General features: G+C 43.0%; 1 long non-coding RNA gene across 1 annotated transcript; it reads right to left on the bottom strand.

The window, feature by feature from the left end:
- Positions 1 to 7,505: 7,505 nt before the first annotated feature.
- Positions 7,506 to 17,768, bottom strand: LOC128343177 (uncharacterized). The gene is made up of 3 exons (XR_008315364.1): positions 17,640 to 17,768; positions 8,211 to 8,412; positions 7,506 to 7,718 (listed from the first exon to the last, which is right to left on the bottom strand). It is a non-coding gene; the product is annotated as an uncharacterized LOC128343177 (long non-coding RNA).
- Positions 17,769 to 23,218: the final 5,450 nt, after the last annotated feature.

Genomic DNA, 23,218 nt, shown 5'->3' with positions numbered 1-23,218 from the left:
GGGCCAGGGCTGTTGTTGTAACAGCAGGTGTCAAGCCTGCCCTATGCCCCTCTATCAGCAGGGCTGAAACATGCATTCACACATATCAAAGTCAGAGTGCCTATTCATGTGGACTGGTGCGTATATGCATACAAACTGTGCAGGTGTGGCAACATGCTGCATGTATGGGAGGGAGCAGAGCCTGCTAGCCTCCTGCATCATATACATGATCGGCCTTTCACCTAGCAATGACACTTTTCTAGCATGCAGTGGCCCGGCAAAGCTTAGGAGCAGTTAATTGCGTTAGGTGACACTGTGATAGTGGCGGCGACTCCTAATGCTTGAAAAGCAGCAGCAATGGCTCCTAAGCTTGGCTTGGCTGCTGGCACTATAAGGAGGCAGCTATAGGGTCTGGATTAGTGTGGAAGAAAGGGGGCTGGTGGTGTGGTTGTGGCTACATTTGGAACACAGGCTACCACAACATCGTTACACCACTTGTTCTAATATGACACAAAAGATAAAGTGTGCCGTCGAGTCGGTGTCGACTCCTGGAGACCACAGAGCCCTGTGTTTTCTCTTTGGTAGAATACAGGAGGGGTTTACCATGGCCATCTCCCATGTAGTATGAGATGATGCCTTTAAGCATCTTCCTATATTGCTGCTGCCCAATGTAGATGTTTCCCATAGTTTGGGGAACATACCAGCGGGGATGCGAACCAGCAACCTTATGCTTGCTAGGCAAGTCATTTCCCGCTGCGCCATTAGGTGGCTTGACATACCTGGACACATTCTATCCCCATGTCATGAGAGATACTCTTGCTTACTTCTCTGGCTGTGGCTGAGCATCAGTCATTTAGAGTTAGGACCCCAGGGCACAGAGTGGTAGGTCTATGAATATACAGGTGGTGGCCTCTTAGCATGCACATCTGTAGTTGCCCCTAGATTTATGGCTAGATCAATATGGAGCAGTTGACATATTTTATTTGTATGTATATATTTTGCCTTCCAGAAAAACTGTTGCAGATGCCCATGCCTCCCAGCTACACAGTGTGCTGCATACTACAATGGGCATAGTGCTGTGCATGCACTGAGGGCCAAAGAAGAAGGGGGAGAGAAAAAGAATTGCTCAGTTGATATCATATCAATCCATCCTGTGGGCATAGTGGCAATCATCCACCAAGTTTGTTGGCTGGATGGGTGGGGGACAGCAGATCAACTCCATACAGGGTTAAATACTTATACACAGGAACATTTACTTCTAACATTGATCTTTTCAGAAATGCAGTATTGTGAATTTGTTTGTTTTTCAGACCTTTTTTAAACAAGTTGATATTGATTCTTTGTTTTGCTTCCAAATGGAATCTGATTATGAAATTATAAAATTTCCCAAGAGATGCCAATTTAATTTTCAGAGCAGCTGGCCTTCATATGTGTAGAATATGTATCTGAAATAGAATAATAGAAATGCCATAAAGAAACAAACACGATGACTTCTTTTCATACTTTGTTCTCTCTCTTCTTATTGGAAGATTGGTCTAGAAAATAGATCTACATTGAGCTTTTTCAAATAATCCTACTATTTTACACAATCCCAGCTGCTATACATTAAGAAACTTCCAAATAAAAATATATTTTCAATACCAGTCCTGTCTTTTAAATGGCAGTGTATGCAGAAATTCTGAAAATGATGACTCTTTGACCTTCACTGTCAAGCATGCTTGTTTGAGTAAATTAATCATAAGAGTGTCTCAACTTGATGAGTCATTAAACTTACCACATCGAAGAAGCAATTTGCTTTGATATTGTACATTATTTATTCACTACATCATAATAGGAAGAAGGAAACATGATATGAAGTGGGTTGCAGGTGTGGTTTTATGATAAAAAAAACAGAGAAATAATTTACCCAACCAGCACTGAGGTTAATTTTAATTATAACAAAAACACTACTACTACTAGAGCAACTACACTATTACAATTTTTGCAAAATCAATTTTTCTTTGATGCAGAGTTGATTAAAACTTATTGGGTTAATTTAGTTGAATAAGTTGAAGATGAATATTTGGCTAGTACAGGGTCTCACTGTTATGAACAACCAATGAAAGGGGGGAAAGATCATACCTGCTACCTTGAGGAGAGGAGAGATAACTGTTATTAGACTTTGCCTGGAGGTCAGAAACTGTAAGTCTGTCCTTCTCCCAAGCCTGGAGGTTGACCACACCCTGGCTCAGAGCACAGAGAGAAAGGTGGCTTTCTGCCCTTCCTAGCCGGTTCCAAGGGGTCAGGGTCATTTTGGAACTTCAGCCATCCCAAGCTGTTCAGCCTTGGAGGCTAGTGAAGTACACCAAGAGCCCTTTCTCATGACTGCATGAGCACACTTGCAAGGGGGGCATGGAAGTCTGCAGAAATTTGCCTTTCCCTCAGATGATCCTGCTGCTCAGTCTGGGAGCACGGATCATGTGCCCAGATGTTCCGCTGCTGCCCTAGGCACCACAGAGGTGTATGAGTTGGGACACATTGTCCTGGCCCATGGAAATCCCACAATGCACTGAGTGTGTGGTGCATTGTGGGGATCTCCCCAGAGATGGGTGGGTGCCTGTCAGTGTTTCAGTGCCAGCTGAAAGCAGCCAGCGCTGATACATAGTCAAGTAAGAACTCGCTTCCTGGCCTGGCCTTTCAGGGTTTTTAAATAGTTGTGATTGGTTTTAATGTTGTAACCTGGTTTTCAGGGTTTTTAAATTGTTCTGTTTGTTTCATTGCTGTTTTATGATGTTTTAATTGTTAATTTCTGTTTTAATTGTTAACTGATTTTAATAGTTTTGTTTTAATTGTAAACCGCCCTGAGCCATTTTGGAAGGGTGGTATAAAAACTGAATAAATACATAAATAAATAAATAGTAAATATAGGGGCCTGGCTTCTTAGCTGCATTTGCTCTAGCTGCCCTTACCTGGTCTTGGCTGCTCATGAGATCAACCACATAGTAGGAGTCTCAGTCTTAAGCATCTTGACTCAAAGGCATAGTTGCCCACTTCCCCACATTAATAAAAACAACCCAAGGGTGCTCATCAAAGAATTCACCCTATTCCTGTCCTTAGCCTTCCTAATTGTGACCTAACCACTCTAAAGAAGGCATAGAATTAAGTAGGTGGTGGTGGGGAAACCTGCCTCAGGTCAGTTTGCCAGAAACCAAAAAACTTTCCACTTCACTCCCAATAGGATGATGAAGCCCATTCTGAGCCTCGGATGGATGGAAAGGAAACCATGTTATCAATGAATGAGACACTAGCATGAAGGCACCATGTAATGTGCTAATAAGCCCCACCCCCAGCCAACATGTCATCTAATGGAAGCTGCCTCATGCCCCTCAGACTCTCAGATAAGGCAAAGCTGCCCTTCCCATGAGGCTGTGTTGCCATACCTGTCTGTTCCCATTGCACCCCAGATTGAATCTTGGCTGTATCACCCTACTGATGAGGAAGCCTCCAAATAAGAGCATTCCTTTGGTTCAAGGAAAGAAATGGATCATTCGGCAAGGCTTTCCATAGTGCCTCGGGTCATTAGTAGAATTGCAGTAATGTGAAAATACTACTAGGATAGCCACTGCCCTGAGCACGCACAGACAGTCCCAGAATAGACAAAGCTTTGGAGGACTGAGATTGGACTGCAGGTTCCCTCTCTTAAGGACACTCGGATGAGAAATGGAATCAAGGACATCCTCCTTCCTATAGATACAGGTTTTTTAGATTCAGTCAAGTGAGTCATGCTGAAAATCAGCGCCCTCTTCCCGTACAATTGCCTATCTTAGGATAGTGCCTATTCAGCCTTTTGTTTTAAGAGAAATGTGTAAGAGAGCAAACAGTCCAGCCATCCTCACCAATTTTGGTCAAAGTATCTCCCCATCCATAGAATAAAGAACTCAGCAAGCATCATGACCTCCAGCTATTTTGAAGTTATAAAAGACCCCTTCTTGCCACCCCATGTTGGAGATGATGATAGAATTACTGTATGTGTAATTAAAACTGTGAATCATATAAGCAGGTGATCCACAGAAGAAGTAGGAATAACACCGAGACTGGCGTTTTGACGATGAAACATCTGGTTTTTATTATGCTCTTAACATTAACAGCATTTTTACAAGGTTTTATCATCTGTTTTTACATAATAAATTTGAAAGTCTTAAAGAAAAACTTGGGAGTCCTTTTAAATATGTGTATTGCATTGCCAGCTTACCAATGTATAAGGTGATGATAGAGCCAATGGTGGAGGTGATGGAAACAATACTGAAGGTTTTGGTGAACAGCACTCTGCTTGCTTTGCTATTCCCACTGTCCTAAAGGCATCTCACCTTTTTGCCAGTACACATAGAGATTCATCTCTTGCACTGCGGCATTTTTTTTGCTTTTTCTTTTGTTTCCCTTCCCTGGGGGAGATCTTTTGAAACCCCTGCTGGGTGACCAGAGCTTGCTTTGCCTTGTGACCCAGAGTTTCTCCCACTCAGCCCCCAGTAACGAAAGGCTTCTAACCTGTAAATGTGCTTTGGTGGCCATTCAGTTCCCTTCTCAGAGCATTAACCTCTTAAGGGAAGATCATTACTAGCAATCTTAATGTGGTGCTAACCATTGCCTTTACTGTAAATCTTTGCTCTTCAATAAAACCTAACCTTGCTTTCAAGGAACATCTGGGTACTCTATTGTACTCTTCTAACACGAGTGTATCCTATCCACGGTCAGCTTCCCAGTACACCAATGTACATTTTGGCTGTATGCAGGTTTGTGTTAAACTAAGTTAAATTCAATTTAAGCCAAAATGTAGTCACGAAGGGTGGTAACCACCAGATTTCAGAGCAGGCATGGAGCCAGCTGAATGGTAGCCTGTGTCTGGCCCAGCCGGGTGGCCCCACTAGTGACGTCCTATGCACGTGATGTCATGTGCATGGGGGCATGGCTCGGGCTCCAGAGATCCCGAGTGAGCACTTCCCCGTCCATTTCAGGCAGCATTTGCTAACTGATAGCCTTCATTTCCCTTTCTTTCCCTCCAGCAAGGGAGAGAAAGAGAAACAAATGCTTTCATGCAGCAAGCGCTGCTTGAAATGGACAGGGAAGAGCTCAATTGGGATCTCGGGGGCCCGAGCCATGCCCCCATGTATGTGACCTCTCGCGCAAAGGGGGCTTGGGATAGCCCGAGCAAGCTCTCCCCCTTCCATTTCAGGCTATGCTTGCTGCCTGACAGCATTTATTTCTCTTTCTCTTCCTCTCTCGAGGGGAAGAAAGGGAAGTAAAGGCTGTCAGGCATCAAACACTGCCTTATATGGATGTAGGAGAGCTCGCTCGAGGCTCTCCAGAGTCTGGGCGTGGGTGGGGGAGAGCTCGCTCGGGGCTCTTCCGGAGCCCGAGCCACATCCCCCTGCAGGCTTCAGCGGCCTTTTGCATTGGTGGCCTGGGTTCTTTGAACCCATTTGCACAATGGTGGCACTGCGCCTGCTTCAGAGCAAACCTGGTAGAAGATTTTGGTGGATAAAGTGTGTGTAGCTGAGATCTGGTAACAGCTGGGGCATATACATAATGGAATAAGCAGATTTCAAGTTGTACCATTGCAGAGAGATGTCTAGTCTCCTATGTGGTGCTTTCAATCAGATTGACATTTTAGTTCCAGCTGTATTTGTATGACAGGAAAGTGGAATGAAGGAATGAGGAAGACCATAACAACAAGGAGAGGAGAGCTTGTCTTGTGGTAGCAAGCATGACTTGTCCCCATAGCTAAGCAGGGTCTGCCCTGGTTGCATCTGAATGGGAGACTTGATGTGTGAGCACTGCAAGATATTCCCCTCAGGGGATGAAGCCACTCTGGGAAGAGCAGAAGGTTTCAAGTTTCCTCCCTGGCTTCTCCAAGATAGGGCTCAGAGAGATTCCTGCCTGCAACCTTGGAGAAGCTGCTGCCAGTCTGTGAAGACAACACTGAGCTCGATAGACCAATGGTCTGACTCAGTATATGGCAGTTTCCTATGTCCCTATGTAACTCTGGAATAATACAAACCCACTTTTCCCGTTTAGCTCCATTTAAGGCTTCAGCAATTTTTATCCTAAGGGGGTAAAATCTCATAATCTACATGAAAATATAGACATTAACTCTTTGGGTCTCCTTTACACATGAAGATGTTCTGATAACCTATTAGCTCTGGAAGCTAAGGAAAGAAAACCAAACTAATATAGACTGAACTATATAGATTCTATCTGTGTATACATCAACATATCTCTTTCTCCCAGAGATAGCAGAAATTCTGCCATAGACTAGCCTGTAACTATTTGTAGCTTCTGGAATACTGGCTCAGATCAATCATGAATACTACAAAATATCTTTGATATCAAGTTTGAGAGAGAGCCAAGGTCCTGACATTTCTTACAACCTCGTCTAACCAACATAATCTCTGCGAAGTCCTTCCATGACTCAGCATCAAGTGTGTCCCATTAGAAAACTACTTAATTACACTTCTCATGACTTTCCAGCTAGATGGCTGAGCATAAGCTTCCCCCCTGCATCCAACTGCAGGTTCCCAAACCTTCCTGAGCTGCTCTTATGGCTGTAAATGTCTAGTTACAACCATCAAATTTTAATATTAAAAATTTAATATTAAAACTGTTAATATTGCTGGAGATATACCCGGGTCATGAATGATAGAAACTGAGGGATCTCACCCAGCCCCATAAAATCCAAAGCATAGAGGGATTAACTGCTTTAGAAAGCAAGATTAGTTTATGAGCACCGAGTTATATCTATGCAACAAAATAGCATTCAGACAGCTTTAACATTAGCCTTGTGTCTGTCCCTGTGATAGCAGCTTCATTTTCAGCAGGAAATGATGTTTAGTTCCATGTCATGAAGAGATTCATCAGTGGATTTTATATATTAAAATTTAGTTAAAGTCCGGTTGTATTTTCCTGTCCAGTTGGCCACCCCACCATTACATTTTATGTGTTCCTGGAAGGAAGGAAGCCTACCCTGCCAGTGTTGTCTGTCCAGCAGAGATTAATGGGGGTGGGGGGTGAAACTAGATGACCAAAGAAAACAAATCCTACCACCTGCTACAAGGGATTGTTTAAAAAAAGGAAATCACCAAATATATCATTATGGTTTTATTAATGCTCTTTTGTGGATGCAAATGCCAATGGAGCTAAAGCACATTTTGTTTATAGAAACCAAATGTATGTGTATCTTCAGATCTCTGTGTTTTATGCATAATGGATTTTTCTTTTAAAAACATGAGTAGTTTTTATCCTGATGCAGATGGTTTGTGCAAAAACAAAACAAAACACCACACACACACACACACACACACACACACACACTTACGGCTTTGTGTGAACCTTTTATGTTGAGGAAAAGATGCAGCTTGAATGCGTGCTTTCTTTCCTTCTAGACACAAAGGTATATTTAAAACAATAATCTGAGGGAATTCATTTCAAAACAATAGTCTGAGGGAAATTCAAGGACATTCATTATTTTCACAGTGTTTGTGAATTAACCCCCTCTGCCACCCCTGGCACTAGATTCATAAGCTATAAGCCTACAAGGTTCATATTCTTGCCTTTCAGTTGCCTCAATGCACTCTCTAGATGCATCTGTAGAAAGTTTTTCTCATGTGCTGTCAAAACAATGAAGTGTTGGAGCCATTTATATTGGCTCTTTTAGCTTTGAAACTCCATCCGTTGAATACTATTGCAGAGTTTCCAGCATCAGTGACCTTAAATGGGTGAAATTAATTCAGTTAGTTTGGGAATAAATCTTCCCACAAAATTCATCATTGCAGAATAATTTGAACCCTGCTTTGTCTTTGGGTGTAGGCATGTTTGTAATAGCTTGTATTTGTAGGATATACTTGGAACACCTTGAGGCTGTTCACACAACCAAAAACTGGTTAGAACAAGTGCCCTACTGAGGTTTGGGAGCTGTGCACACTCCCAATTTTCGGTTGGTCAGATGCTGGTTATGAAAGCTTGGTTGGACGGCGTTGTCCTACCCAGCTCCTGTCTTCTAGACAATCACTTCTCCCTCCTCCTACATAGTTGTTTGCTTCCACACAACTGAAAATTGGGAGTGCTCAAAGTTTCCAAACCTGGGTAGGACACTTGTCCTAACCAGTTTTGGGTTGTATGAACAGGCTCTATATCAAATTCCAAGAAGGTCCCTGTCTGTCCTCCCTCTGTCCAGATTTCCACTCAGTCAGCAGTTTCACCTTTGAGCCTCCAGGACGCTCGCTGCTGTTGGACGAGGACACAGACTCCAATCAAAGGGTGTCCAGTTCGTGCTGTCTTTGCTGTTGCTCGAAACAGGAGGGTCCCGGATGGACCAGGCAGGCTGCATTGTTTGCTTGAGAGTTCTTTCTTTGCTGTGGGATTGAGATACAGTCTGTTGTTGCTGTTCCCTCTTCTTGAAGTCTGAAAGTAATAAATATAGGCTTAGCAAACAACAGAAGCTCTCTAGGCAAGGACTTTCTTCTGCAGGTCTCTGGATATTCTGAGGATTGTGCTTTTTTAACCATATATGGTAGTCCCTATTCAACATGCAGCCACCTACAGGTCAAGCCTATATCACCCAATGTTGTAACCCTTAAAGAGCAGGGGTTACATATACATTGAAGAGGCTATTCTCATGCACGACTAAAATCAGGCTAGGGAAGCCCAGCCCGATTTTACCCATGTGTGAGAACCAACAGGAGCCACGTGGCTCCGGCAGTGCTCAGCAGCAAACCCTCTTGAGTAGCCCGCCTCTTAACCTGGGTTTCAGGTGCGAGGGTTCCCGAAAAGCAGATTAAGTGATTGTGTGTCGATGTGGTGTGCCTTCGCATTGCATTGACTCATGAGTTGCCCCCCTACAGGGAGGCTAGAACAAGTCTCCCACATTGGAAGACACCCAAAAAGGCACTGGTGCACTCCCGGGGGACTTCAGGGGACTGGGAGGCCCCCAAACCACGCCACTCACACCGGCTCCGTGACGGAGCCAGTAATCATCTGGGCAGCTGATGCGGCTGCCCAGGGATGACTTAGCGATCGTCTGTGGTGCGAGTGGGTCAAACCCGCACTCCCTATAAACCCCCTATAAACCCCCTTTAGGCTCTTCACACTGCTTGTGTGAAGAGCCTCAAAGTGTTTGGAATCGAGACATGGGTAAAGAGAACCAACATTTTCCCCCACAGCCACCATGAGTGAATCCGCTCATTAGGCTCTTCAGCTTAATGCCAAAGGTACAGTTCTGTGAGAATGTATAATTTGTCTGTTTGGTGCAATCAGTTCTAAATTGTATTTCATGTTTAGTTTACCCATTTCCTCAGATAACTAACTGAAATGATTCCCTACATTATCACAGATTTGCTCCATAATAGCATACATGCCCCACATGTTTTAAGCCCTAATATAGGTGGCTCATCATCATCAGGCACAATGGCAAAAAGAAAGAAAGAGAAAAGAAAAGAAAAAAGACAAATTTTACTTCCCATTTTACTTCCAATTCATAGGTACCTACAGCCAGTATTATTCCACTTTACCATACAAGATTTATCTAATTTTTATTTTGTCACTATAGTTACATTTTCTTTGAACTCACCTATCACACTTTTGGGGATAACATCCATGTGTGTTCCAGTGCACAATTATTATTCACTGGACTCTATTGTCTTATTCCAATCCCTTGATGACAATGATTGCTATAAATCATTACTGTAGAAGTCTCTTCATGAGAGGGAGAGCTGCCTTCTTTCTAAAACACAGTAACCCCCCTTCTCTACCCCATAAAAGTGCGGTAGTTAGTTCAGGCTGTGGGTGTGGTCAAGGAAAGCCATGCTCTGCTATGAGTGGAGCAAGAGACCAGAGGTAAGGAATGGAAGGACGTCTCTGTCTTGATGAGACAAAAATGGAATAAGCCTTAACATCTTGATTAGGTGAACAGTTATGCATTTAATTATAAGTGCAGCCTGGGGATTTATTTTGTTTTGCTGTTTATTATATGTATGTATTATTTAATCACAAGACACTGCAAAACTTGAGTTTCTCTTGTGGGCATTATTGAAAAGCTGCAAAAAGAACAGAGGAGTTGGATTAACTCTGCAGTGTTGAAGGCAGGAGTTTTGTGGTCGAATGCATCCTTTCTGAGGGCGGGGGGAAAGGGTCTTGGATAGTTTCATCGTTCCAAAACTGCTTGAATAAGTTAAAAGTGGGCTCTCCAAAGACAACATGGGTGGGGTGGGGGGAGAAATGTGTGAGAGTATGTTAAGTTAAGTGTTGTTGCAATATTTCTGCTAATACATAAATATACTTGTTTTACATCTTAAAGTCCTTGCAAATTCAGTTACTGTTTGGGCCCATAAGAACTCATGTGTTATACATACACATCATCGGCTTTTGTTTCCATTGTGCTGTTGTCTGAAAAAACTCCATCAAACTTGGCATTTGTTTCACATTTTTTCCCCTGGAAACCTGACATTGTTCTGATACATGCATGCTCTTGCACTGTCTAGTTTTCGCTTGCTGTTCTATAGGAGCAAACTTAGACTTTCTGTAGCAGTCAACATAAAGCAAAAAGTCTTCAGGCTCAGTCTTTTCCTTGCATAAGAAAAGCCCTACTGGGTCAGGCCCAGGGCCCATCTAGTCCAGCTGCCTGTTTCCCTCAGTGGCCCACCAATTGCCTCCGAGAAGGCATGCCCCCTCTCCAGCTTGTGCTCTGGACCTGGAAGTAACCTATAGCCATCAACACTAATGGCCATTGATTGACTTGGTGTAAACTATTTATTATTTATTTATTACATTTATATCCCGCTCTTCCTCCAAAAAGCTCAGAGCAGTGTGAATGCTTATTTTTATCCTCACAACAACCCTGTGAGGTAGGTTAGGCTGAGAGATGCATGACTGACCCAGAGTCACCCAGTGAGTTTCATGGTTGAATGGGGATTTGAACTCAGGTCTTCCTGGCCCTAGTCCAACACTCTAACCACTATGCTATGCTGGCTCTCTAGTAGGAACATAGGAAGCCACCTTGTATTGAGTCAGACCATTGGTCCATATAGCTTAGTATTGTCTGCACAGACTGGAAGCAACTTCTCCAAAGTTCTCAGGGTTAGACCTTGGAACCTTCAGATGCTCTTCCCAGAGGGACCCCATCCCCTAAGGATGTGTGAGCATCTTATGGTGCTCACACACGTGTAATCTCCCATTCAAATGCAAACCAAGGTGGACCCTGCTTAGCAAAGGGACAATTCATACTTGCTACCACAAGAGCAGCTCTCCTATGAAGGAGGAGTAGCCATAAAACAGCTTGCTAGCAGCCATTGATAATTTGATGATTTTGAGGCTTATAATGACAGAACATTTCCCCCTTCTCAACTAAAGAGACACTCCTGTGTTGCTTTAACATTGTATGCTAATATTAACCACTTTATTATTATAACGGTTTAATATGATGGCTCCATCTCAAAGAACCGGCTAGCTTGTTCTCTGGATCTCCTCTGCTGAGTTTGGTCACTCTCTTCATGTAATAATACCTTTCTAATTGTCCCTTCTAGCCATCTCTTAAAGGAGTCTTACTTATTTTTGGACTGGGAAGATACATGAGAGCAGTTGCAGCCAGAAGGTTGCTTTCTCCCCGCAGCTTATTCCTTACTGGCAGGCGATTGGTGGTCATTTCCCATATTGCTGTTCCTAATAAAACTGTGGGCTCAGTTAAATTTACTCAGGCATCTTGTGTGTTCTTTCCAGTTTCAGAGATCGCCATGTCAGGAAGTGCATACGCAGCTGGCAAAAGTGCAAAAAAGAGGTCTCCTGCAAGCAGCAATTAAGCCCAAATCTGCCAAATACAATAAGGGAAGGCTGCCTTTTCTCTATCCATTATTACTAACCATTAAATGCCTTCTGGCATTTCATGTAACTCTAGCATATTTAATTTGTTACATTGGCCAAACTTTAAACTCGAGTGTTTTCTTTCTCAGTTTGCCAGACACCTCTTAAATCACTGTGGGATCAAATCATTCTACAGAAACTGTTCTGTTTGAATGGCCATTGGCAATCGGGTACCTTTTTGTATACAATACTGCTTTCCAAAGCACCTGGAGAAGGGAGTTTATTCCAAAAACTTAGAGAAGTTTCATGATTGTTAGGGAAAGGAGATAATATTCCATGAGTGCATCATTACAGTTGTGCTCCACATAGAATAAAACTGAATTAAAATTAAAATAAGGTGTCAGCTGTGAGCATGATTGTGGCTCCATCCATATATCAGCAGTGTAACTTGTCATTATTACAATCCCACTCTTCACATTTTGACATGTTCTGTGGGTATTTGAGACAAATCCATCTGGAAAAGTTCCTCAGGAAGGGCTATATCTCATTTCCCTTGGTCATGTCACATCTGTCATGGCAACTTACATCACATCTCACCTTATTATAATTAATGATGTGTGGTGAAGCACATATTCCTAAAAGGTGGTCCAAAGTATTGTGAACCCTGGCTTAGGTTTTCCATTTAAGATTTTTTGTTTTTGTTTTTTGGTAAAAGTTCCTGAAATGTTGCTCACATTTTTGAGCTGCTTACTATTCAGTTGGAATAGCTAAATTCATGTATTCATGAACCAAACATAAAACCAAATATATTATTTCAAAATGGACCAGAAGAATCTGCTAGTCTATTTCTGTCATTTGCTAAACTCTGAACTTTTGCTGACCATCTTACCAGTGCTACTGCTGGCCACCAATCACGGCTGGGGATTCTTACATGGAAAGTAACTTCTCACATAAGAGAAGCTTCAAAACGTTATGAAGGTATATGGGACTGGACCACTGGGTAGCAATAATCATGCCACATTAATAATGTATGAATTATCCCAGGCAAAACTTTAGTGACACTGAGGGCCAGTTCCGATGATACTTTCAATGTGTGATTAGAGTCCTCTACCTGTGTACAAATTATCATCCTAATGGAAAACCACATCTAGTATAAATACTAGATGTAATGTAAGATTTAGACTGTGGGGTAGTCATTATCATGTAATTAGATGATGATCTAATATGGTGTCCCACCCCTGCCCCCCAACCATAGAGTTTGAATGGTAAACAGGACAGAGCCCAGAACTGGATCATCCAGTTGTGTAGTGGGACTTACTTGAGGCACTTTTTTTCTCACTGCCTGAAGTGGAGAGTTGTGAAGAGCTCTTTTAATCTCTGACACACTGACTCAGGTGGGAACTGTGCTGCTTACAAGGTTCACCCATTTTTGGGATCAATAAATGTGAAAAACTGTGAGGTCATTCACACAATAGAAAACTGTGTTCTACCCAGGTTTGGGAACTGTGTGCATTCCCAATTTTTGATTGTGTGGAAGCAAGGTTAGAGGAAAACCTGGGTAGAAGTGATTGTGTAGAATCCCCCTCCCCTTGGCCTCGTGCAGAGGGGAGGGAGTTTGTCCCAGCCTGCTCTGCACAAAGCCCAAGAAGGGTTCCGTTTGGCCCTTTGGGTCAAGGGGCGGGGTTTCAGCCAGGATCAGCTGATCCCCACCCCATTCTCTTTCAGCTGGGGCCAGGCAGTCACAGGAGAAGGAGCTCTCCCCTCCCTCCCTCCCCGGTACAGAGCGGGTCTAGCGATTGGTCGCCTGAGGGGGCCGAGTAGGAATTTTTTGCTCCCAACGCATTGGCCACTGTTGGGAGTTTTTTCGCCTACTCCGTTCTGTGTTCCGGGTGCGTAGTTAGAGTTAGGTCAGCCACAATGGCAGTAACAGTGCGGGTGGGGTGGTAATTTGAGGGTTAGAACATCGGTGAGCACCCTTGGATATGTTAAAGGGTCATTGGTCAATTGCTCCTTTGTGGCCTGTGCAGCACGGGGAGAATGATTGCCATGAAACCTGCTTCAGGACTTCCCCAACCTTTGGGCTGCGCGGTCCGGGGTGGGCGAATGCCTAGAAGTATCCAGATCCTCTCTTACAGAAGGGGGGGTTGGCTTTGAAGGAATTCGGTGGGGCATACCTGCCCATTCCCGAGCCAGGGTGTGTCACCCAGTAGGGTGCTGGGTAGGACTTCAGAGTTCTGACCTGCTTCTATTGGCCCGCACTGTTCTCTAAGGGTGATTAATCACCTGGTGTTCCAGTCCGCCATGCCTTGTGTAATAGTTAATAAAGTTGTGGCCCTTTTCAACCATACTAAGTCTACGTGTCTTCTTGGGCTGGGGTCTGGGGACAAGCAAGGTTAGAGGAAAACCTGGGTAGCTTTGTCTCCTACCTTGCTTCCACACAAGCACTTCTACCCAGGTTTCCCTCTAACCTTGCTTCCACACAATCAAAAATTGGGAGTACACACAGCTCCCAAACCTGGGTAGAACACAGTTTTCGATTGTGTGAATGACCTCTATGTGTGTGAATGTTTTGGGTTTCAAACATAAATGGGTGTGTTCGTTTTTTTGTTGTTTTTGTTTTGCTATGACAGGAAAAAGTGGCAGTTCTATCCACCAAGGAAAAGCCTTAAGCCATGAGGGTCACCTCTGCTCCATGGTCTTCTCTGCCCCACCTTCCAGTGCCCCACTAACAGCCTCTTCAGTAACACCCCCACCCCCACAAACACACACACTCATTTCTCCCTGCTAGGATATGACAGAGCATTTTGCCCAGGAAGATCCTAGTCAGATGGTGGGTGACATTGTTAGAGGAAAGAGCCCAAGGTGTATTTGTGAGGGGGGAAGCCAGACCATCAGGCAGGTCCCTTATGGCATAGGGTTCACCCCTGGTCCATTGTCTTCTCTCCCCAACTTTCCAGAGACCTTCAATCACTCTCTACCCCCCCCCCAGTAGTTTGGAACTCACTATATTACTCACGTTTCTCTGTCATCTAAAGCTACTTTGGCCTCACTGACATAAATGTCTGAGACCAAACTACAAAAGATAGAAACATGAAACATGCTGTTTTCACAGGTTGGTTCCAAACATTGTCCAGACTCCCCCAGAAATCCCAAACCCTGGGAAATGTTACTTTTCTAGTAAGTGCAGGAAAACACTCCCATTGGAAAGCATAGGGAATGAAACCTCATAGAGATAGGAAAAGACTAGAGTCACAGAAAGAGAGATAAGAGGTTGATATCTGGAGGAATGCTTGCACATTACAAGGGCACCCCCTCTCTATCTATCATATATATATATATATATATATATATATATATATATATATATATATATATATATATATGGATGAAGCGGCCTTAGACCAAATCAGACCAGTGGTCCATCTAGCTCAGTGCTATCTACACTAACTGTCAGTGACTCTCCAAGGTTTCAGGCAGAAGTCTCTCCCCACCCCTACTGGTTTTGTGGTAGCAAGCATGAATTGTCCCCTTTGCTAAGCAGGGTCTGTCCTGGTTTGCCTTTGAATTGGAGACTACATGTGTGAGCAATGCAAGATATTCCCCTTAGGGGATTGGGCCGCTTTGGGAAGAGCATCCGCATGCCTGCATGCAGAAGGTTTCAAGTTCCCTCTCTGGCATCTCCAAAATAGGGCTGGGAGAGACTCCTGCCTGCAACCTGGGGAAAGCCGTTGCCAGTCTGTGTAAACAATACTGAGCTATCTGGAGCACTGATCTGATTTCGTATAAGGCAGCTTCCTATGTTCCAGTGAGCTGGCAGGGACTGAACCTGGGACCTTCTGCATACAAGCATGAAGATGCTCTTCCATTAACCTGTGGCCCGATCCCCTCTTACAGGGCTTACACACATAGTCTCCCATTCAAATATAAACCAATGTGGACCCTACTTAGCAAAGGGGCAATTCATGCTTCCTATCACAAGACCAGATCTCCTCCCATCTAACGTTCCTTGAAATTAGAAAGTATGAAACCTCTCTGATATAATTATACACATCATAGGTATTAGGAACCAAAGCTTTTGTTTTTCTTTGTTTTCAACTTACAGATTTGTTATTTGATGTCAACACCCTTACACAGTACAGACAAGACAACATTAAATAACTATGTCTGAATTTGGAAGATGGTCAAATTTTCCTGAATTTTCCTCTGATTGCTCCATCAGTTCCTCCTAAGACTTATTATCCATGGGGAACTTCATAGACTTGTGGGGCTCAGTTGAAGTCCAACAAAGACTGAAATAAGCTTATAGGAATAAGGCAGAATTTCAATGGCTGTCTGATAGAATGTGAGAAAGGGGTTACAATCACGATATGCAGCAATGTTGAGATCATGCCAAAGAACCTAAAAGGGGCTATAAAGAAATAAAAATTCATAATACCACATCTGATTCAGGAACGAAAGCCAATATCCATTTATGGAACAGCTTATTCACTTTCTAAGCATTCAAAGAGATCATATGAAACATCAGGCACAAGGAAATTGTCTTTTTCCTGATGACTGCCATGGAAGATAGCCCAAACCTAAATAGATTTCACTGGCTTCCTCATATGCAATACCCATCTCTTCAACTGATTCTGCATGTCAATGTCATATTCAAAACACAAATCAGCCAAATCTAGAAATATTTATTGTTCCCGAAGACGATGTTCTGGACAATCATCCCACTGAAGATTACACCTACCACCCAGTTCCTTTCCACTAATTGGTGAAAATGAAGACAACACTATTTTAACACTTTCCATTTTGCAATCAGAAGAATTACATGACATACCAGTCTGCGAAGTGACATCAAGACCACCACATGGTATATTCCTTTTAACACAAGCATTTGCAGTGTTCAATATGATTTTGTAAAAACGAGATGATTATTATTTTATTATTAATATCCTTTGGATACAGATCAGGGGTAGGCACACGGAGGCAATCTTTTCACTAGCAAAAATTGCTGGAAATGTCCTTGAGATGAATATACCCATTTTTCTGTGCTTCATTGTATATGAAAAAGCATTTAATAGAGTCAAACATAAACTAATAGAGATGTAATATAGAATAGGTCTTGAAATAAGAGATATATTAACATTATTAAGGATGCATATTGGAACCAAAAAACAAAAATAAAGATTGGAGGAGAAGAAACAGATTGGATAGACATTAAAAGAGGAATGAGCCAAATTACTCCCCATCTCTGTTTAACAAGCCTCCATTCATTTGATATCTACTGGGGACTGTAGACAAAATAGGTGAGTGATCCCTTTTTTAATGCAAGTGCAGAAGACCTTAATGATGTCTGAATAAACAGAACAGAGCTGTTAAGGAGGCAGAAGAGAACAATATGCAACTCAAAGGGGGGAAACTTTCCTCTAGTCTTCAGAAGGGAACTATCAAATTTGGGCTAACAGGTTGAAAGATGTACTACAAATTAATTAGGAAAAGTAGGAATCCTCAAGACCAACAGTTGCTTAATGTTAAATACTGTATTTGCAGTTATAAAAACTACAAAGCAAAGCTAGCCATTCACCATTTTAAGCAAATGGAAATGAATCATTTTGAGTGGGGGGGAGCAAAGCTGGCATATTTATTCATCAGGATAGAAGGAGATTTTGAAAAGGGTTCATGCAATTGATATTTACTTTAGGAACATATTGCAAACACAGCAACTGCCTTGAGGGGGTAGCTTGGTTTCTGAACATAAAAAAGCCTCTCAAATACAAACAAGTTGAAGCACATTCATTCAGGGCAGACAGGGAGACAAATTTCAAGGGTACAAGAAATATACTCACCACCACCACCACTCAAATGTTGTCCAGTCCTATATTAACAATGGAGTTTGTTTCTTTGCTGAACTGAACATCTTATTTTCAAGTCCATTCCTCACATAATGCAGGAGGAACTGTTCCTACAAACACTGCAGTGCTAAACAAAATGGCGATTCCTGCTATTTTTGTCTTGCTTCTCTCAAAATAGATGGCCCTCCCCTCTGGCCACTCTGATTAGCTGATAGTGTAGTCAATCCACATGATGCTTCCTATCAGGTCATTTCAAGGTTGTTTCAGTTTCTGCCCACTTTATGAAAACAAAGGCAGGACTTTTCATTGGCTGCTGCCTTGTTACTATTTAAATAAAGGGGGGAACACTGTTCTGCCTTTTCAGTTGGAGCCTGCTACCTGTGCCCACTCTATGTAAACACTGCTGGGCAGGCAAGCTACAGGCAGGGAAGTGTAGAGAGCAGCCACACACAGGGAGGCAGTGAGTTATCTAAAATGATGGTGGCATTGAAATTTTGGGAGAGTGCCGCCCACTTTGCCCTAAGTGAAGCGCCTCCACTGAAAACACCTAAATAATACAGTCAATCAAGAGACGTAAACTGAAGTATTGTGAACATAGCCTCAGAGGAATAAAATATCAAATACCACACCTAGTGCTAAAAGGAAAGCCAGCAGGAAAAAGATCAAGAGGAAGGAGGAGAAAGGGATGGATGGATGGCCTGAATGAATGGCTAGAAATGGGCACAGAAGATATCATCCACGATTCTAGGGACCATGTTCTATGGCTTTTGCTGGCCCCCAAATTTCCAAGGCACATGAAGAGATATATCAGATATAAAATGTTTATTTTTATTTTTTATTTGGCACAAAGTGAGGCTGTTCTCATGAGCAACCAAGACCGGGCTAGGGCGGCAACGAAGGCAGCAGAAGCCCGCCTTCCCCTCAGACAATTCTAAGACTGCCATGGAGGTGTGGGGCGAGGGACGTGTCATCCCAGCCCCTGGAAATCCCACAATCCACTGTCTCAGTGCATGGTGCATTGTGGGGATCCCCCCGAGCAACAGCTCCTGTGCCAGCACTGGTTGGGAGCAGCCAGTGCTGACACACAAGTAGTTAGCCCAGGGTAAGCCTGCCAAGGTGCTGCCAGAAGCCTTGCAACTTCTGGCGGTTCCCACAGGCAGACAAGTCTGGTCTTAGCTGCCCTAGCCCGGTCTTGGTTGCTCATGAGATCAGACACTTAGCAATAGCAATAGCAATAGCACTTACATTTATATACCGCTCTATAGCCAGAGCTCTCTAAGCGGTTTACAATGATTTAGCCCGCTCTCCCCGCAGATGAGCAGCCACCCGTTTCTGGGGATCCGGATCAGCCACCCACACAACTACTGACTCTGTCACGGAGCCGGTAGGGGCTGCAGGGATTGGGGGCCACCCTGCCCCCCCAATTCCCAGGATGCCCCATGAAAATGTGTGGGGCATCCTAGGGAGATCCCCAACACCGGGAGGCTTGTTTTAGCCTCCCAGTGAGGGTCTCCTCACGGGTCGTCACGGCACAGAGCCCTGAGGAAATGGGGTTAACAGAGCACTTGCTCAGCTAACCTCATTTAAGGGGAGGGTTTCTTTGTCAGGCTAGGTGCCAGAGAACCACCGGGCTTGCCCGCGAGCCCAGTGGTTCTCACAATGGAGGAAAACTGGGCCTGGTTCCTTTAGCCCGGTTTTCCTCCATCGTGAGAATAGCCACAACATTTTGTAAGCTGCTTTCTACTACTAATACTACTACTGTGAGGGATATTTGTACACCGCCCTTCAACGAGAGTTCTCAAAGTGGTTTACATAGAAAAATAAATACATAAATAAATTAGCTGGTTCCCTGTGAGCATGGAGGGAGGCCAGTGGTGGCCCCAGTTCTGCTGTTGTCATGGCCCCCTAGCCCTGACCCTGTGTCAGATGTCAGATGCAGGAAGCATTTCACCACGGCCCTGCTTCTAACGTCAGATGCAGGGCGTGGTTTAGCTCCCAAATGGGGCCCCATGGCCGTGCTGTGTTCACACAGTGAGCCGGGTCTCATGATCGGTGAGACCTAGTTTCTTTGAGTGAGCGTGGAGAGTGGGCTAAGCCCGCTCTCCCCACTCACGATTGGGGAGGGAGTCCTGGGCAGCCAGATCAGCCGCCCACATGATTGCTGGCTCCGTCATGGAGCCGGCAGGGGCTGGGGGGAGTGGGGGCCAATCGGCCCTCACAAGCTCCAGCATGCCCTGCGTGAGCACGCAGGGCATGCTGGCGAGACCCCCGGAGCCAGGAGGCAGCTTTTCACCTCCCTTCTGGGGGTCTCCTTGTGAGTAGCCGCTGCATGGAGCCACGCCATGGCTACTCACGATTGGATAGCCCAGGTTTGCGGAGAGCTCGCTCCGCAAACCTGGGCTAAGGGGAGGGGTACTTGAGCGGGTTAAACGCTCAAGAACCACCGGGCTCAGCTGCGAGCCCGGTGGTTCTTACGATCGGCAAAAATTGGGCTAGGCTCTCCTAGCCCAATTTTTGCCGGTCGTCAGAATAGCCCCAGTGAGTTCAGTGCAAGTAAAGTGTGTTCAGTGTATTCAGTGCTAGGAAAGTGAAAATACTGTTTTAGCATACCTAGGTATAACAAAGAAGCAAACAGGAGTGCTATAGAATACTTTTGGATGGCTGTACCTGAGCACATGCAAATTTGATATTACCATAGAACCTAATTAGAGCAATTTTCTTAATTTGTAGAAATTCAGAACATTTTTATTTCTACAAACTCATGTTAGGACCTCATACAGAAGGTAGACAACTGAAAGAGGCCTTTCCTGAAGAAAATGGGTCAGTGTAGTCTTCACTTTTTGTTAGCAAATATCCAATTGTAAATATACCTGATCATGGTGCTGGGGTTTAATGTATGTTTTTCAGCTCTGTTCCTCATAACTTAGAGATTTTTTCTGTGGATTCATTAAAAAACTGACACACTTGTTCATCAGGCAATTCTGAGCTTAAAAATGCCTCTCCTAGCATGAATACTGCAAAAAGAAAACTTTGATAGAAGGGGGTGATGGGTGAGCTTAACGTGAGAAGCATTAAATTATTCTTGGTTCAGATAAAAGCTTTTTTCTTAAAGTTTCTTGAGAATCTTGAGGGCAGGGGTCAGATTTTTATCTGAGATTTTTCTGAGAAAGCTGAAAAACAAAAACAAAAAAACAAATGCAAAGGTATTCCCCCTGCACCCCAACAATGATCCTCCAAACTCTTCATTCCTAAATACTTACTGGCACTTGCTGATACTCTGGTGATGGAGGTAAGTTGGAGGAAGTAAAGAGGAGAGGGTAATCTCTCTCTCATCTCTCTTGCTTTTACACAGCATAGTACTTGCACCTTGTAGTAATCTGATGCATCTGGGAAATGTAGTTTTCCTCAAGGCCACAGACAAAATAGGAAAATTAACAGTCTAGGAAAGGAATCAGAATCTTCTCTGACTTCATTAAAATAAAAACCAAAGGACAATTGCAGTGTAATGCTCACTTTATATCTGAGGTGAGCATTATGAGTTACTATATTCATAGAAAATCTGCTTGGACAACACAACTTGTTGCCCTTCCTAATCTATTAATTCTGCAAATTTAGTGAATACTGAGTACTTACATGGACCAAATCTTGCTTGCTAGTCTGAGGGGCTTAGCATTAAGGTGGGGGAGGTTCAGGGAATCTGTTAAACATTCCAAATCTGTCGAGATGAAAATCATTCATATCCAACCTATCAAAATAACATATTAGTTTAAAGTATAAATATATGAAGATATATGAAGCTGCCTGAGTCAGACCATTGGTCCATCTATCCCAGTAGTAACATTCAGGATATCAGCTGTCAAAAGCAGAGATGAATGAGGTCCCTAAAATGCTCATAGGAAAAGGAATATATTTTGTAATATACAGCTATATAACTCAAGCATTGATGCTGTAAAGCAGAATACAAATATTGAGGACATGACTTTAATTTTCCCTTGGTAAAGAATTTCCCCATAGTGAAGATATTTCTGCTTGTCCCCATACCTTGTAGTAAGTTTCTCCCCATCAGAGATGAGTCTGTGAATTCATGTAAGAATAACCTGGAAACTAGTAACAGTGTATTGAGAGGCAGAATGCTAATGAGACTTATAGCCAAATCATATGCCATATCTCTGGCAATTTTTTAAAAAAAATCTGAAAACCCATTTTTTCACTCACACTTTCCCAGCTTTTAAAAGCTTTTTAATTTCATGGCTGATCTTAAAGTTTTGCATTGTTTTAACTTTTTATATGTGTTTTAATTGTTTTATGTTACCCGCCTAGAGATGAAAGTTTGGGCAGTATAGAAGTTTAATAAATAAATAAATAAATACACACATTGACTTTTTAAGATCTCCTACGGTTCTCATTGTGACATATACACAAGTAAGTGTGCACAGTTTTAGAATCTCAGGCAGTTTAGTCATAGTGAAATAGTGTTTGGAGTTAAAATGTTTGGCAGAATGCAGGATATTTAAAAAACCCCTTTATTCTGTTATTTAAAACATAAACAATCAAAAGCAATATCCATCAATATTCATTCACTAATCAGTATAATATAACAATATTTGATATATTTGGCAGCAAAACGGTAAATTATAATGACTATATCATTAGATGATGAAGTATCATGACTACATTATAAGAACTGCTTTGCTGGATCAGGCCCAAGGCCTAGCTAGTCCAGCATCCTGTTTCACAGTTGCCCACCAGATGCCTCCAGGAAGCCCACAAGCGGGAGATGGTGAAGGCATACCCTCTGTCCTACTGATGCTCCCCTACAACGAGCATTTAGAGGCATTCTGCCTCTGAGCCTGGAGACAGCCTATAGCTATCAAGACTAGTTGCCTTGTGCTGGTCTGTGCTTATAATAAAGGAATTAATTGAATTGAATTGAATTGACTAGTAACCATTGATAGACCTGTCCTTGAAGTATAAGCCTCTTTTAAAGCCATCATAGCTGGTAGCCATCACCACATCCCATGTCAATTCCATATGCACTGTGTGAAAATGTATTTCCTTTTGTCAGTCCTAAACTTTCTGGCAATGAGTTTCATGGGATGACCCCTGGTTCTAGCACTGGGAGATGAGGACATTTTTGCTCTATCCACTCTCTCTACATCATGCATAATTTTATAATTTTGTATACCTCTACCATATCCCCCCTTCGTCACCTTTTTTCTCAACTAAAAAGCACCAGTAAAAAACCGAGTGGTGGAATATATAATGAATTATAATAGCAAACCTGTAGTTTAAGCCTCTAAATCTCTGCGTAGAAATTCTGTTTAACATATCAAAACAGTACTGTATTTACCTGAATAGAAGATGACTCTAAAAAAAGTTTTACCTGTATTATTTACATGAAAGGAAGAGGACTCTGAATTGAAGATAACCCTCTTCAAAGAACCCATGGGGGCTGGTATTGAATTCAGTTAAACATGGTACTGTAATGTGGTCTGGATGTTGCTGGTAATTTTCCTGTACACGTGAGCTTAGAAAATCTTTTTTCTAAAACATGACTGTCCTTTGCCAGCCAG

This window comes from Hemicordylus capensis, chromosome 2 (assembly GCF_027244095.1).
Source record: "Hemicordylus capensis ecotype Gifberg chromosome 2, rHemCap1.1.pri, whole genome shotgun sequence".
Classification (NCBI taxonomy): Eukaryota; Metazoa; Chordata; class Lepidosauria; order Squamata; family Cordylidae; genus Hemicordylus; species Hemicordylus capensis.
The sequence above is the reverse complement of the archived record's forward strand: the minus strand, read 5'-3'. Positions and strand labels throughout refer to the sequence as shown.